The sequence below is a fragment of the Odocoileus virginianus genome, unplaced genomic scaffold (assembly GCF_023699985.2).
Source record: "Odocoileus virginianus isolate 20LAN1187 ecotype Illinois unplaced genomic scaffold, Ovbor_1.2 Unplaced_Contig_1, whole genome shotgun sequence".
Classification (NCBI taxonomy): domain Eukaryota; kingdom Metazoa; phylum Chordata; class Mammalia; order Artiodactyla; family Cervidae; genus Odocoileus; species Odocoileus virginianus.
In genome coordinates this window covers 4,927,634-4,943,474 of record NW_027224318.1, presented here as the reverse complement: position 1 = coordinate 4,943,474, position 15,841 = coordinate 4,927,634, and the positions used below count along the sequence as shown (strand labels likewise).

General features: G+C 42.7%; 1 non-coding gene across 1 annotated transcript; it reads left to right on the top strand.

Moving 5' to 3' along the window:
- The first annotated feature begins 15,285 nt into the window (after positions 1–15,285).
- TRNAW-CCA (transfer RNA tryptophan (anticodon CCA)) lies at positions 15,286–15,358 on the top strand. Its single transcript has one exon. It is a non-coding gene; the product is annotated as a tRNA-Trp (tRNA).
- The last annotated feature ends 483 nt before the right edge of the window (positions 15,359–15,841 follow it).

Here is a 15,841-nt window from a genome sequence, read left to right as displayed (position 1 = left end):
GTAATAGTATCTATCTTGTTCCACAAACTCTCAACTGACGTTTATCTCTTAACCTCTTAAGACATAATAATCCCTTCATTAAAACTCGCTTATGCTTTTTGTATACTCAGGAGAGTGGTAATGGGAGAGAGACCTTTTCACCTTTAGACCTAAAAGAAACCCCCCACGTGATTGGCAAAGAGTAACTCTTACTAAGTAGGAGGGCAGCTATTGGTCCAGCTCCACCAATGGGAATACGTAGATTCAGAGGCCAGTTGCCACCTGACAATAGAGGCATCATGGCTTTCCCCTCCCCCTATGGGTCCCTTCAGCCAATTAGAGAGAACCTTGGTCAGACACGTGCATAGTAATGTCAACAATGGCTTCTGGCACCCTCTGAACTCGTTTCCCAAGGTAGATTGCACTAGAAGTGCAGGTATAATGAAGGATTTAAAAATTCCTTTCCCCTTTTGTGTAATAGTATCTATCTTGTTCCATAAACTCTCAACTGACGTTTATCTCTTAACCTCTTAAGACATAATAATCCCTTCATTAAAACTCGCTTATGCTTTTTGTATATTCAGGAGAGTGGTAATGGGAGAGAGACCTTTTCACCTTTAGACCTAAAAGAAACCCCCCACGCGATTGGCAAAGAGTAACTCTTACTAAGTAGGAGGGCAGCTATTGGTCCAGCTCCACCAATGGGAATACGTAGATTCAGAGGCCAGTTGCCACCTGACAATAGAGGCATCATGGCTTTCCCCTCCCCCTATGGGTCCCTTCAGCCAATTAGAGAGAACCTTGGTCAGACACGTGCATAGTAATGTCAACAATGGCTTCTGGCACCCTCTGAACTCGTTTCCCAAGGTAGATTGCACTAGAGGTGGAGGTATAATGAAGGATTTAAAAATTCCTTTCCCCTTTTGTGTAATAGTATCTATCTTGTTCCATAAACTCTCAACTGACGTTTATCTCTTAACCTCTTAAGACATAATAATCCCTTCATTAAAACTCGCTTATGCTTTTTGTATATTCAGGAGAGTGGTAATGGGAGAGAGACCTTTTCACCTTTAGACCTAAAAGAAACCCCCCACGTGATTGGCAAAGAGGAACTCTTACTAAGTAGGAGGGCAGCTATTGGTCCAGCTCCACCAATGGGAATACGTAGATTCAGAGGCCAGTTGCCACCTGACAATAGAGGCATCATGGCTTTCCCCTCCCCCTATGGGTCCCTTCAGCCAATTAGAGAGAACCTTGGTCAGACACGTGCATAGTAATGTCAACAATGGCTTCTGGCACCCTCTGAACTCGTTTCCCAAGGTAGATTGCACTAGAGGTGGAGGTATAATGAAGGATTTAAAAATTCCTTTCCCCTTTGGTGTAATAGTATCTATCTTGTTCCATAAACTCTCAACTGACGTTTATCTCTTAACCTCTTAAGACATAATAATCCCTTCATTAAAACTCGCTTATGCTTTTTGTATACTCAGGAGAGTGGTAATGGGAGAGAGACCTTTTCACCTTTAGACCTAAAAGAAACCCCCCACGTGATTGGCAAAGAGGAACTCTTACTAAGTAGGAGGGCAGCTATTGGTCCAGCTCCACCAATGGGAATACGTAGATTCAGAGGCCAGTTGCCACCTGACAATAGAGGCATCATGGCTTTCCCCTCCCCCTATGGGTCCCTTCAGCCAATTAGAGAGAACCTTGGTCAGACACGTGCATAGTAATGTCAACAATGGCTTCTGGAGCCCTCTGAACTCCTTTCCCAAGGTAGATTGCACTAGAGGTGGAGGTATAATGAAGGATTTAAAAATTCCTTTCCCCTTTGGTGTAATAGTATCTATCTTGTTCCATAAACTCTCAACTGACGTTTATCTCTTAACCTCTTAAGACATAATCATCCCTTCATTAAAACTCGCTTATGCTTTTTGTATACTCAGGAGAGTGGTAATGGGAGAGAGACCTTTTCACCTTTAGACCTAAAAGAAACCCCCCACGTGATTGGCAAAGAGGAACTCTTACTAAGTAGGAGGGCAGCTATTGGTCCAGCTCCACCAATGGGAATACGTAGATTCAGAGGCCAGTTGCCACCTGACAATAGAGGCATCATGGCTTTCCCCTCCCCCTATGGGTCCCTTCAGCCAATTAGAGAGAACCTTGGTCAGACACGTGCATAGTAATGTCAACAATGGCTTCTGGAGCCCTCTGAACTCCTTTCCCAAGGTAGATTGCACTAGAGGTGGAGGTATAATGAAGGATTTAAAAATTCCTTTCCCCTTTGGTGTAATAGTATCTATCTTGTTCCATAAACTCTCAACTGACGTTTATCTCTTAACCTCTTAAGACATAATCATCCCTTCATTAAAACTCGCTTATGCTTTTTGTATACTCAGGAGAGTGGTAATGGGAGAGAGACCTTTTCACCTTTAGACCTAAAAGAAACCCCCCACGTGATTGGCAAAGAGGAACTCTTACTAAGTAGGAGGGCAGCTATTGGTCCAGCTCCACCAATGGGAATACGTAGATTCAGAGGCCAGTTGCCACCTGACAATAGAGGCATCATGGCTTTCCCCTCCCCCTATGGGTCCCTTCAGCCAATTAGAGAGAACCTTGGTCAGACACGTGCATAGTAATGTCAACAATGGCTTCTGGCACCCTCTGAACTCGTTTCCCAAGGTAGATTGCACTAGAGGTGGAGGTATAATGAAGGATTTAAAAATTCCTTTCCCCTTTTGTGTAATAGTATCTATCTTGTTCCATAAACTCTCAACTGACGTTTATCTCTTAACCTCTTAAGACATAATAATCCCTTCATTAAAACTCGCTTATGCTTTTTGTATATTCAGGAGAGTGGTAATGGGAGAGAGACCTTTTCACCTTTAGACCTAAAAGAAACCCCCCACGTGATTGGCAAAGAGGAACTCTTACTAAGTAGGAGGGCAGCTATTGGTCCAGCTCCACCAATGGGAATACGTAGATTCAGAGGCCAGTTGCCACCTGACAATAGAGGCATCATGGCTTTCCCCTCCCCCTATGGGTCCCTTCAGCCAATTAGAGAGAACCTTGGTCAGACACGTGCATAGTAATGTCAACAATGGCTTCTGGCACCCTCTGAACTCGTTTCCCAAGGTAGATTGCACTAGAGGTGGAGGTATAATGAAGGATTTAAAAATTCCTTTCCCCTTTGGTGTAATAGTATCTATCTTGTTCCATAAACTCTCAACTGACGTTTATCTCTTAACCTCTTAAGACATAATAATCCCTTCATTAAAACTCGCTTATGCTTTTTGTATACTCAGGAGAGTGGTAATGGGAGAGAGACCTTTTCACCTTTAGACCTAAAAGAAACCCCCCACGTGATTGGCAAAGAGTAACTCTTACTAAGTAGGAGGGCAGCTATTGGTCCAGCTCCACCAATGGGAATACGTAGATTCAGAGGCCAGTTGCCACCTGACAATAGAGGCATCATGGCTTTCCCCTCCCCCTATGGGTCCCTTCAGCCAATTAGAGAGAACCTTGGTCAGACACGTGCATAGTAATGTCAACAATGGCTTCTGGCACCCTCTGAACTCGTTTCCCAAGGTAGATTGCACTAGAGGTGGAGGTATAATGAAGGATTTAAAAATTCCTTTCCCCTTTGGTGTAATAGTATCTATCTTGTTCCATAAACTCTCAACTGACGTTTATCTCTTAACCTCTTAAGACATAATAATCCCTTCATTAAAACTCGCTTATGCTTTTTGTATATTCAGGAGAGTGGTAATGGGAGAGAGACCTTTTCACCTTTAGACCTAAAAGAAACCCCCCACGCGATTGGCAAAGAGTAACTCTTACTAAGTAGGAGGGCAGCTATTGGTCCAGCTCCACCAATGGGAATACGTAGATTCAGAGGCCAGTTGCCACCTGACAATAGAGGCATCATGGCTTTCGCCTCCCCCTATGGGTCCCTTCAGCCAATTAGAGAGAACCTTGGTCAGACACGTGCATAGTAATGTCAACAATGGCTTCTGGAGCCCTCTGAACTCCTTTCCCAAGGTAGATTGCACTAGAGGTGGAGGTATAATGAAGGATTTAAAAATTCCTTTCCCCTTTTGTGTAATAGTATCTATCTTGTTCCACAAACTCTCAACTGACGTTTATCTCTTAACCTCTTAAGACATAATAATCCCTTCATTAAAACTCGCTTATGCTTTTTGTATACTCAGGAGAGTGGTAATGAGAGAGAGACCTTTTCACCTTTAGACCTAAAAGAAACCCCCCACGTGATTGGCAAAGAGGAACTCTTACTAAGTAGGAGGGCAGCTATTGGTCCAGCTCCACCAATGGGAATACGTAGATTCAGAGGCCAGTTGCCACCTGACAATAGAGGCATCATGGCTTTCCCCTCCCCCTATGGGTCCCTTCAGCCAATTAGAGAGAACCTTGGTCAGACACGTGCATAGTAATGTCAACAATGGCTTCTGGAGCCCTCTGAACTCCTTTCCCAAGGTAGATTGCACTAGAGGTGGAGGTATAATGAAGGATTTAAAAATTCCTTTCCCCTTTTGTGTAATAGTATCTATCTTGTTCCACAAACTCTCAACTGACATTTATCTAACCTCTTAAGGCATAATAATCCCTTCATTAAAACTCGCTTATGCTTTTTGTATACTCAGGAGAGTGGTAATGGGAGAGAGACCTTTTCACCTTTAGACCTAAAAGAAACCCCCCACGTGATTGGCAAAGAGGAACTCTTACTAAGTAGGAGGGCAGCTATTGGTCCATCTCCACCAATGGGAATACGTAGATTCAGAGGCCAGTTGCCACCTGACAATAGAGGCATCATGGCTTTCCCCTCCCCCTATGGGTCCCTTCAGCCAATTAGAGAGAACCTTGGTCAGACACGTGCATAGTAATGTCAACAATGGCTTCTGGAGCCCTCTGAACTCCTTTCCCAAGGTAGATTGCACTAGAGGTGGAGGTATAATGTAGAAGCACTACTTCCAAGATCATCCCTATTTGTCTCAAAGGCCAGATCTTATGATTTGTGGTGCTGGAATGGTAAACAAGCACAAAGCCTGGTGATACAGAGTATGTGACTAAGTAGGAGGTATCTTTTGGGCCAGCTTCCACCAATGGGAGATCTTTGTTTGAGAGCTCAACAGTGCCTCACATTGGAGGCTACATGGCTCCTCCCCCTCCTGTAGCTCCCTTTGACCACTCAGAGAGTACCCTAGATTTGACGTGTGAATAGTGATGTTGGGGATAAGTTCTCCTACCCTCTCATGTCCTTCCCGTAGGGCAGGGTGCAGAGTATGGAAGTGGAGATGTCATTAGGGTAGCACTATCTTCTAGGGCCAATCCTATTTCTTCTCAAAGATCAGAAACTATGATCTGAAATTCTGGAGTAAGATGCCAGCAAATGGCTGCTGATAAAAAGACTGTGAAGAAAAGGAGGGTAGCCATTGGGCAAGCCTCCACCAATAGGAGACCTTAGTTTGAGAGGTCTTGGAAGATTGGCCTTGGAAGATGTTTGTCCCCCAAGACATACCCACTTTCATTCTCCAGACCTAGTCCTAGGAGAAGGACTAGGGTCCCTTCAGCCAATTAGAGAGAACCTTGGTCAGACACGAACCTTGGTCAGACCCAATCAGAAAATATTCCTGATATCACTATTCACATGTGAACACAAGGTGCTCTCTGATTGGATGAGGGACTCATCCAATGTGGGGAGGAGCCTTGACACCTCCATTGTGACGCATTGATGGCCTCTCAAACTAAGGTCTGTCAGTGGTGGAAGCTGACCAATGGCTGACTCTTACTTAATCGCGAACTCTGTATCAATAGCTAAGGTGATTGATTTGATGGCAGTATCCAATGTGACAGGCCATTAATAGTAATAGAGTTGGCCTTGGAAAGTAGTAGTCCCCCCGAACACCCACTTTCATTTTCCAGACCTAATCCTAGGAAGAGGATTTGACAGGGTAGCGGAAGCCATCCTTTACATCACTATTCACGTCAGCACAAGGTGCCCTCTGATTGGCTAAGAAACCCACAGGGAGGGAAGGAGAAGGAGGACAGTGGAGCCATGATGCTCCCATTGTGAGGCTTTAATTGTCTCACAAACCAAAATCTCCTATTAGTGGGAGCTGGCCAGTGGCTATCTCCTACTTAATCACTTGTTCATATTAGAAATCGGTGTTCTTGCTTCCCACCTCAGTGCCCATACCACAGAAACTAGCTGTACCTAGAAGTTAGTACTCCCCCATAACACTTCCATCTTCACACAATCCTCCCTACCCCAGGGGAAGGAATAGAGGGTTGTATTAGTCATCCCTGACATCACTATTCACATGTCAGCAGAAGGTGCTCCCTGATTGACTAAAAGGCCCCGTGTGCAGAAGATGAATCATGCCTCCATTGTGAGGCACCATGGCTCCTCCTGGCTCCCTCTCCACTCCACCTCACCATGGGCCCCTCAGCCACTCAGGCACATGAATAGTGATGTCAGGAAATGTATCTCTTTTCTGAACAACCTCCCTTGGGGCAAAAGTGCAAAAAGTAGTTATTTAGTAAGGAGTCTCTGAAGTCTCTCATGGTCCCATTTTCTCACCCTCCATCCCTTCATATCCCCACCCATCCTCCCTGCTGCTATTTTGTGATGTCACAGTCTCCCTAAGTCACAGTAACCAGGCAACTGTTGGTAGAGACAACTCTGACCATTCCCATACCTAGGTGCACTCACATTGAGACACTACATTTACCTCCTTATCCAATGTATTTTCTAAAGCACATCTAAGTTTCCCCATACTTCAGAACCTTCAAAACTTTTGAGTGATGAAAAAGCAGGCATTCATTAAAGACTCTGTGTGATTTGTCGCTTGTTCTCCCTCTAGCCTCATCCATCTCCCAAGGCTCCTCCCCATCATCTTTGCTGTGGGTGCTTTACCCAGACCTAGTGTAGGTGTTAGAGCTCAACCTCGGCCTGAAATGGCTGCTAACGTCATCTCCACCCACACAAAGTACACTTATCTTTCAAAGTCCAAGTCCATTATTTCCTTTGAAGCCTACTACTCTAGTTCAAATTCTGCCTTTGCTGCTGGTTTGAATTGAGACCCAGCGTCATAACTGCATCTTTACCGTGCTCCTGGACTAGATTACCTGCTTTGTCCCTTTATTCTTTTGTTCTCTATCTTACTTGATTTAAAATTTGTTTGGATGACTCTATTGAATGAATCCTTATAACTGTCTCCAACTCTTTTTACAGCAAATAGGATAAATTAATAGTAAATAGAGTCTTGGAGAGTTTCACCTTGAAACCCTAGCTCTGCTGCTTGTTCCATGTACCCCATTCACTTTCTCTCCTACTACCTTGTTCTTTTTCCGGCAAGTCTGCTTCTGGTAGGACTTGATAGATGTCAACTGCAACCCCAGGTGAGTGGACAGGTGTTAGTGATTCTCTGAATATGAGCCTAGGCACGAACGTGGGTTTCTGATATCTTCATCTAGGCTCCTCTCCAGAGTCTGAGCCCTCACAAGCAGTGGCACTATATTTATACCCTGGCCCCGCCCAGATCCTGCTATTGTGTGCTAAGCAACCATTATGACCTAAGCAACTATTATGACCTGGCCTTAACTGTGATGTACTCAGACCAGGACCAGGTTAAATGTGAATATATTTTAATGACTGAGTACTTTTCAAGGTAGAAGAAACAGTATTAGATAAGCACAAAGACTGATACAATAACTGTTAACCACAAAATGTTTTACAGAATTCTATAGATTCACAAGCCTACTTCCTCTATGGTTCATAAAGAATGTGAACAGGCACTAGGAGTACCGCCTTATCTCCATGGCACTAATCAGAGCCCAGGGCTTATTTCAGTCTTTGATTAGACCCCGGAGTCAAGACATATCCCACTTTCTTAAGAACTGAAACAGCAGTAGCAGAACATGTGAAAACCTCAGTGAGTTTAGCTCTAAGTAAACTTCATGGTTCTCCATGCTGTAAAACCTCTTGCATTAAAAAAAATAGTGCTCACCATGTTTTAGCTTGTTACCTACTTCCTATAAAGTGCTGTTGCTTTCTTCTTCAAATATCACTGTCTATTGCTGCAATGCTATAAACCCAGCCTCTTTCCTTTGCTTAAAAAAAGAAACCGCATACCCTCTGTCAAAAAAAAAAAAAAAATCCAACAGCAAAAAAGTATCCACTGGGACCCAGAGCAGGCTACCTCAAAATATGCTTTAGTGACATATTAAATAGTTTTAATAAAAGTTACTTAGAAATGGCCAGTGTAAGAGGGACACTCTGACCTCCTTTCTGTCTCCCTGAAAGAAGGAAATAAATCTCCTATGAAAGGTATACATCTACATATGGAGGTAGGATGCTCTTAACATCAGAGGTGGGGAATTTAGGCCGTCTCTGATTTGTATAAACAAACTTTTGTCTCTTCTTTCATTGATTACTCCAAGCTTATACTCTGTTTAGATTCTTCTTTAACTGAGCACCCAAAATCTATGTTTCTTTGTCCTGTCAATTCCTCACAAATGTGTTGCTTCTTTGTCTAAAAAGTATAAAAGCTGCCTGCTTTGGCTACTTCTTAGATCCTATTTCTTTGAGACTTTTGTACACACAAATTAAAGTTTATTTCTTTTCCTCCTTTTAATCTGTCTTGTATCAATTTTATTATTAGTCCAGCCACAAGAATGTAAGGGGGGGGGAATTTACCCCTCCCCAACACCATATACTGTACAGAACTTCTAGAACCCTCTTTGAGTAATGCTAATATAATTGTGTTTGTTAATTGTTCTTATATAAGAAGTACAACCAAAGTTGACAAACAGAATATACAATCACAGACTTACATTTACTCTTAAAATATAAACCTCTCATATAAATTAAATTTATTCAAGTAGCTTAATTGGTTGCCCTCACTTAAACTTACCAATTGACAAAGGATAAAAGAAATATTTATATTGGTTGTTAAGTATATGGCTTTAGGTTAATCTGACTTCAAAATGCTTTGAAACACAAAGGTTTTCTGACCTCAACAGAAACACTTGTAAAAATGGACAAAGTAAAGAACTTTTAAAACTTACAGAAATAGTTACAATAAAAGTGGAGCATCATTCAAAGTGCTCAGCATCTCATGATAAAACCTTAGCTGATCATTTTCACCACTAAATAAGCAGCTTTTACTAAGATAATTGCTCCTGTAATGACCAGAAAGGAGAGGCCTTAGAGGAATTAATAGACTCCTCTAAGTTTGTTGTTAGCTACTGTTTATTGTCAGATAGAAGCTTCTAATTTGGAAAAAAATTACCTGGAAAAGTTTGAAGGCTCATTTCATAAAGACAATATTTGGTACTCTTGGTATGGCTAACCGGTTATGTCAAATCCTTTAAAATGGATGTTAGACAGAATTCTTCATGATATTAACAATAAAAGCAGAGATAAATTTGCCATGATGTTATACTTAATATTGTTGGGTTGGGGTAATTTTAGAGACATGTTCCCAAATCATGCTCTACCTTCTAACAACATAAACCCGGTTAAACTGTAAAGTTGAGTTGTGGACAGGATTCGAAGCTTGAAGGGCCATTTGAATACCTCCAAGTTTATTTCTACAAACAACTCCTCACGAAGCTATAAGTAGGCTTCCCAGGTGGCTCATTGGTAAAGAATCTGCCTGCAATGCAGAGACACGGGAGACACAGGTTCGATCCCTGGGTTGGAAATATCCCCTGGAGGAGGAAATGGCAACCCATTCTAGTATTCTTGCCTGGGAAATCACATGGACAGAGGAGCCTGGTGGGGCTATAGTCCATGGGGTCACAAAAGAGTTGGACACAACTGAGTGACTAAACAACAATAACAAGGCTGTAAGTATCTGGTTATTGTTTATTTTCAGTGTGGTTAAAGCATTTCCTGTCAGAGGGTTTACAGCCCTGGATTAGTTTGCTTGGGCTGCTGTAATAACGTACCACAAACTGGGTGGCGCCAACAACAGGAATTGACAGTCTCACAGTTCTGGAGGCCAGAAGTCCAAGATCAAGGTGTGGGCAGGGTTGGCTTTTTCTAAGGCTGTGAGGCCTTTCTCCTTGGCTGGTGGATGGCTGTCAATTTCCCTGTTTATGTGCCTGTTTCTGTGTCCAAATTTCTCTTTTTATAAGAATACTAGTCATACCAGATTAGGGCTAACACTGATGACCTTTCAACTTAACTAACTACATCTGCAAAGATTCCACTTGCAAAAAATCACTTTCTGAAGTTCTGAGGGTTAGGACTTCCACATATGAATTTGGGTGGTACACAATTAAACATGTAGTAGGTTCTAACTGGAAAAAATAAAATCTTAATCTCATTTTTTTCCATCGTGAGGCATTCCAACTTATGCCTGTAGTCATAGTGGAACTCATTTTAAGAAGCTCAGTAAACTTTTCCCCTTTTACCCAGAAACTTCCATTGTCCTTATCACCCAGTATCCTCATAAAAAATAGACAGAACTAATGGAAAACTTTAGTAAAAACTAGTAATGCTGTCAGAAACCCTAAATCTTCTATGACCTAAAGTATTGCCATTAACTTTAATGTCTGTAAGGTCAATTGCCTCTGGGACCCACAAACTAGCTTATGAATTACTAAAGGTTAATGAAATAATAAGCTCTATGTGTTTGGGAATCTCACCCTCAGCCTTCAATTCTACTCTGTTAATGCAAGGGACTCAGACAATACCTCTGGCTTTATCACCTATATGTACAGTCACATTTCCAAAATATCTAACCTGAACAGCCTTGATGTGCTCTGGCAACCTGGAGATTTCATCTTCTGGAAAAGACAGTGGAGAAAAACTGCTCTTGAGCTGCAAAAGAGAAGACCTTATCAGGTACTGTTAACACATGTCACAGCTGTATGGCTTCAATATATTGATCCTTGGCTTCATGGTTCTCAACTCAAAAGATACATGTCAGTTCATCCTGATTACAAGACATCCACTCTACTTGGAGACCTGAAACTTTGGATTCTTAGGAATCCTCCAAAGTCTGTTGACTTCAGAGGTGGACAGCTTCTATCCAAGATGACAGGACAAGTTGCTGACCTCTAAAGTGAACAGCATTTGCCCCAGATGACAGAACAAGGTGAATTTTCTGATTCTTCTACATTCTTTTCTATTCCTTTACTCTTTCACTAAACCTCCCTATTATTCTACTTGAGGCCTTTTAGAACACTAATGGGACATCCCTTATCTCCATCCCATGATTTTTGTCACCCTATGTCTCCTTCCATCACTTAAGAAAAAGTAATGCTTTCTTATGTGTTTTCCCTGTAACCTGTGCTCGAATTTAACTGACTGTGGACTCTGTTACCCCCTACCTAACCCTGCTGGCAACAATTTAATAGCTGTTCCTTGAAACACTTCAGGAGGTAGATTTCCTTTTACAAGTCCCTTCTAGTACCTGTTTTCCTCACAGCATTAACCTCAATGTTTAGTCTTATAAAAATTGGACCTTGACCTCACCTCAACAAAATGCTTCTGCTGAAGTTGTTATAATCCCATCAGCAAGGCCTGGTCAATCAGGAGTAGATGCTAATATTGAGAATATTTTGATTGCAGTGGTCTGTTTGTTCTCTTCAACCTGCTTTGTGGGAACTATTTAACTCCACTAAAGAGATATGTCCACCTGAGAGACACAAATTGGCTCACTTCTGTTGTAGAAAGTGATAGTTGCAGTCCTAACATTGCATAATATAATCTGTGCTCCACTAGGGTACCACTTCTTATGTGGACATCAGTCTTCTACCTTGAGAAGGATACCCAGAAGCCTCTAAAATGAGGCAAACACAAGTTATTCAGGAGTACTTCCAAGAGGGAGAATTGATTTCCTCTTTAGATCTGCACTATGAGCTGCAATTCCCATAATGGGGATAATTCAACTAGAATGGGGGTCTGAATCTTGTCTCTGCCACTAATGGAAGTTATAAAAGGTATACTTCTGCTCTGGAAGCTCAACAAACTCATCTAAACTTATTAGCCAGAGTTGTCCTGGGCAATCACATTGCCCTTGATTTCCTGTTATCCAGCCAAGGGGAAGTTTGTGCTAGAGCAATATTACTTCTTATATTTATGTAAGCACTACAGGGCAAGCAGAAGAGTTTGTGACTAGGCTAAAAGAAAAAGCCACCTGCTTGCCTGAAACAAACCTGACTGAATTCTGAAACATGTTTTCATTATCTAGGTTTTATGTTCTAGACTTCTGACTTCAAGATCTATTACTAGTCATTGATTCTGATGATTGCTTGTACAGTTGGCTGATGCAAAATACCCAAAGTCTTTTTATATTAACTTCTTATTGCGCAGTCATTTTCATATTAAAGCATGCAGTGACTCACTCTGCAGCAAGCAGGAGAGAAAAATCCTAGTCCCAGTAAAGACTATTTTCAAAACAACCTCCTGATATGCAGTGGGGAAATGTGGCTACCCAGGAGTGATGACCAGCAGCCTGACTTCACCTGCCTTGGGCTGAAGGAGAAAGAAAAGAAGCAGTCCCTGACAACCAGGAAATGGTCTGATGCTCACATCTGAGCCTTGGTGTTGGTACAGGTTGGACTGGTACCATGTTCTAGACCATGTTCTTCTCCTATGAGACTTAATTTTACAGAACACCAGTGTCAGATAGGGCTTTCTAAGTGGCATGAGTGGTAAAGAACCTACCTGCCAATGCAGGAGATGTAAGAGACATGGGTTCGATCCCTGGGTTGGGAAGATCCCCTGGAGGAGGGCATGGCAATCCACTCTGGTATTCTTGCCTGGAGAATCCCATGGACATAGAAACCTGGTGGGCTACTGTCCATAGGGTTGCAGAGCCAGACATGACTGAAGTGACTTGGCATGCAGTGTCAGATAAGATTACTCCAACACTACAGTCAAGTCAGACTAAACAAGGTCACTTCATAATTTTGTCTAAGCACAAACAAAAACAAGGTCACTGTGCAACCGACACACTGCCAAACATTGCCTTCTCCTGGCTAAGCTCAGTGACTGCTGCTTATCTACCAATGCTCGCTTCAGCCTTTCCCAATTCTAGCTTTAGCCTCACTCTAGTCAGATTTACTGAGATACCCAATGATACACTTGTCCCCGCTTTCTGACAGCACCTCATCTAAAGCAAACCCTTTCTTTCATGATTTTGTTTATCTGTTTTTGGCTGTGCTGGGTCTTCCATGCTGAGCGGGCTTTTCTCTAGTTGCAGCAAGCAGGGGCTACTTTCTAGTCATGGTGCGAGGACTTCTCATCGCTGCAACTTCTGTTGCAGAGTGCAGGCTCTAAGGCGTGGGCTTAGCGGCTGTGGTCCACGGGCTTAGTTGCTCCACTGCATGTGGGATCTTCCCAGATCAGAGATGGAACCCATTTTTCCTGCAGTGACAAATGGATTCTTTACCACTGAGCCACCAGGGAAGCCCTCCTTGCTTTCTTAAACTCTCCCCAAATTACCCAACCAAAACCCAAATCCTGTAATTAGTCCTTTCTAACTCCCTCTGACTGAGACACCTTATGGCTCCTCATGGTGTGTATTCTCCTTTGTGGCAACAAGTAATAAAAGCTCAACTGTGACTGTGTTCCTGGTGGCCTGCGGCTGGAGGGCATTGACATTAGAGCATTTTGATGGGACCTGCTCATGAGACTCATCTCTAAGACCCTGAAGGAAGTATTTCAGAAAGCTAGATCTTTGCAGGAGGACTAACTTGAAGCATTTTACAGTTTTCCAGCTGGTTTAAAGGCTGTGATCTTACCTACTTGGATGACTGTAACTCATTGTCAGATAATAAGAGGAATAACATTATTGCTGGGCTTCAATAAGATTTGGAGGGCACTAAGAGAAGAAGGGCTTCCATCTCAAGGGACTTCCCTGGTGGTCCAGTGGTTAAGAATCCACCTGCCAATGCAGGGGACATGGGTTCGATCCCTGGTCCAGGAAGATTCCACATGCCATGGGAGCAACTAAGCCCATGCCCACAACTACTGAGCCTGTGCTCTAGAGCCTGGGAGCCACAACTACTGAAGCCTGTGCACCTAGAGCCCATGCTCTGCAACAAGAGAAGTCACCGCAATGAGAAGCCCGTGCACCACAGCTAGAGTAGCCCCTGCTCACTGCAACTAGAGAAAGGCCTGTGCAGCCACAAAGACCCAGGGCAGCCCTAAATAAATAAATAAATTAATTAATTAAAGAAAATGAAAACAGAGTAGGAACAGAGGGAGTAAACAGGGAAAAACTCAACTGAATTATTTCTTCGAATTAGTCAATTACTTCCCTCTTCCCTGTGCCCCAGGCTCCTTTGAATTCTGGCCTACCCATCTTCCTAGGGTTGTCTGTGCAGGCCTGTGCTCTCCTGGAAGTCCTATTACCTCTGTGTAATCTCAAGGATTCCAGCCTTGGGGCTTCACTTGTACTACGGGGCCAGGGTCTAGTGAACCTGAGCTTCCGAAGGCCTCACAGCCAAGGGCCAATCATTATAGTTGATAAATTAGGACCAAAGGAACCTGAAAAGGTGACTTTCCTCCCTCCCAGAGTCTAGAAATTTGACTGAAGGAAAGGCACTATCTCATGATGGCCTGAATGATCATTTATACCTAGGATGGGATGCAAGAAGAGTGTGCTAAGGGAAGGCTATGCAGAGGAAAAAGATATCTGTACTGGGGCTTCCCTGGTAGTCCAGTGGTTAAGAATCTGCCTGCCAATGCAGGGAACATGGGTTTGATCCCTGGTCTGGGAAGATCCCACATGCCTCAGACTGAATAAGCCCCACAACTAGAGAGTAGCCTCCCATTCTCAGCAACTAGAGAAAAGTCCACAGCAATTAAGACCCAGCACGGCCAAAAAGAAATATTTGTTAAAAATTGGTGTGTTGAGTCTTGAAGGATGAGTAGGCAAATCGTTAGATAACTCAATGATAATGATATTTTCTGTTGAAAAAGTTTGGCAGAAGAGTCACATGCTCAGACTGGCACTGCAGAGAAAGAAGTCTACTCTGTCAGCACCAATGCATCTTCCTGCTTTCTCCCTCATCCCCTTAGAGTCAATTTTTAGCACAGCATGCTGAGTGATCCTTTTAAAACATGTCAGATCATGTTATTCTTCAACTCAAAACTCTGTCATGACCCATATCTTGGCTTCTAGACACTATTATCCATTAAATGGAACCAGGGGTCCTAAAAGAATGGCACACTATAAGTCTGAGGTAGGGAAAATACAAGATAAACCAGGAGTATCTTGTGCAGGAAGGTAAGAAGTGCTCAGAGAATCACAGGCATGTGTTGGAACTTCTCTGGTGGTCCAGTGGCTAAGACTCCATGCTTCCAATGCAGAGGGCCCAGGTTCAATCCCTGGTCAGGGAACTAGATCCCACATGCCACAACTAAAACCCAGCATAGCCAAATAAATAAATATAAAAAAAAAAGAATCATAGAGATGTGTCAAAAGGACACAGAGCCCAGCTTGAAGGAGTTCCTGTTGGCAATTTGTCCCAATTAGGACTATTTGAACATCAAAATAATAATAGATTGTGACCCACTCAATAAAGTAAGAATCCATGAGTTCATACTGATAAAAATGAATGAATGAATATGGGAGAAGGGAAAGCTCTTCCTTTCTGTAGAAAACTTACTAATAAATGAAGGACAAATAATGGTAATAGAAAATTGGCATTTGGCAAACATTAGGCAAAAATTAGCAATGACTGCTAAAACTATTGATTGAAGGTTTAAGGAGTGCTATACACTGAACGTTTGTGTCTCAAATTCATATGTTGAAGCCTAGCCTACAATGTGATAGTATTAGGAGGTGAGGCTTTGGGAGGTGATTGGGTTAGGAGGATGGAT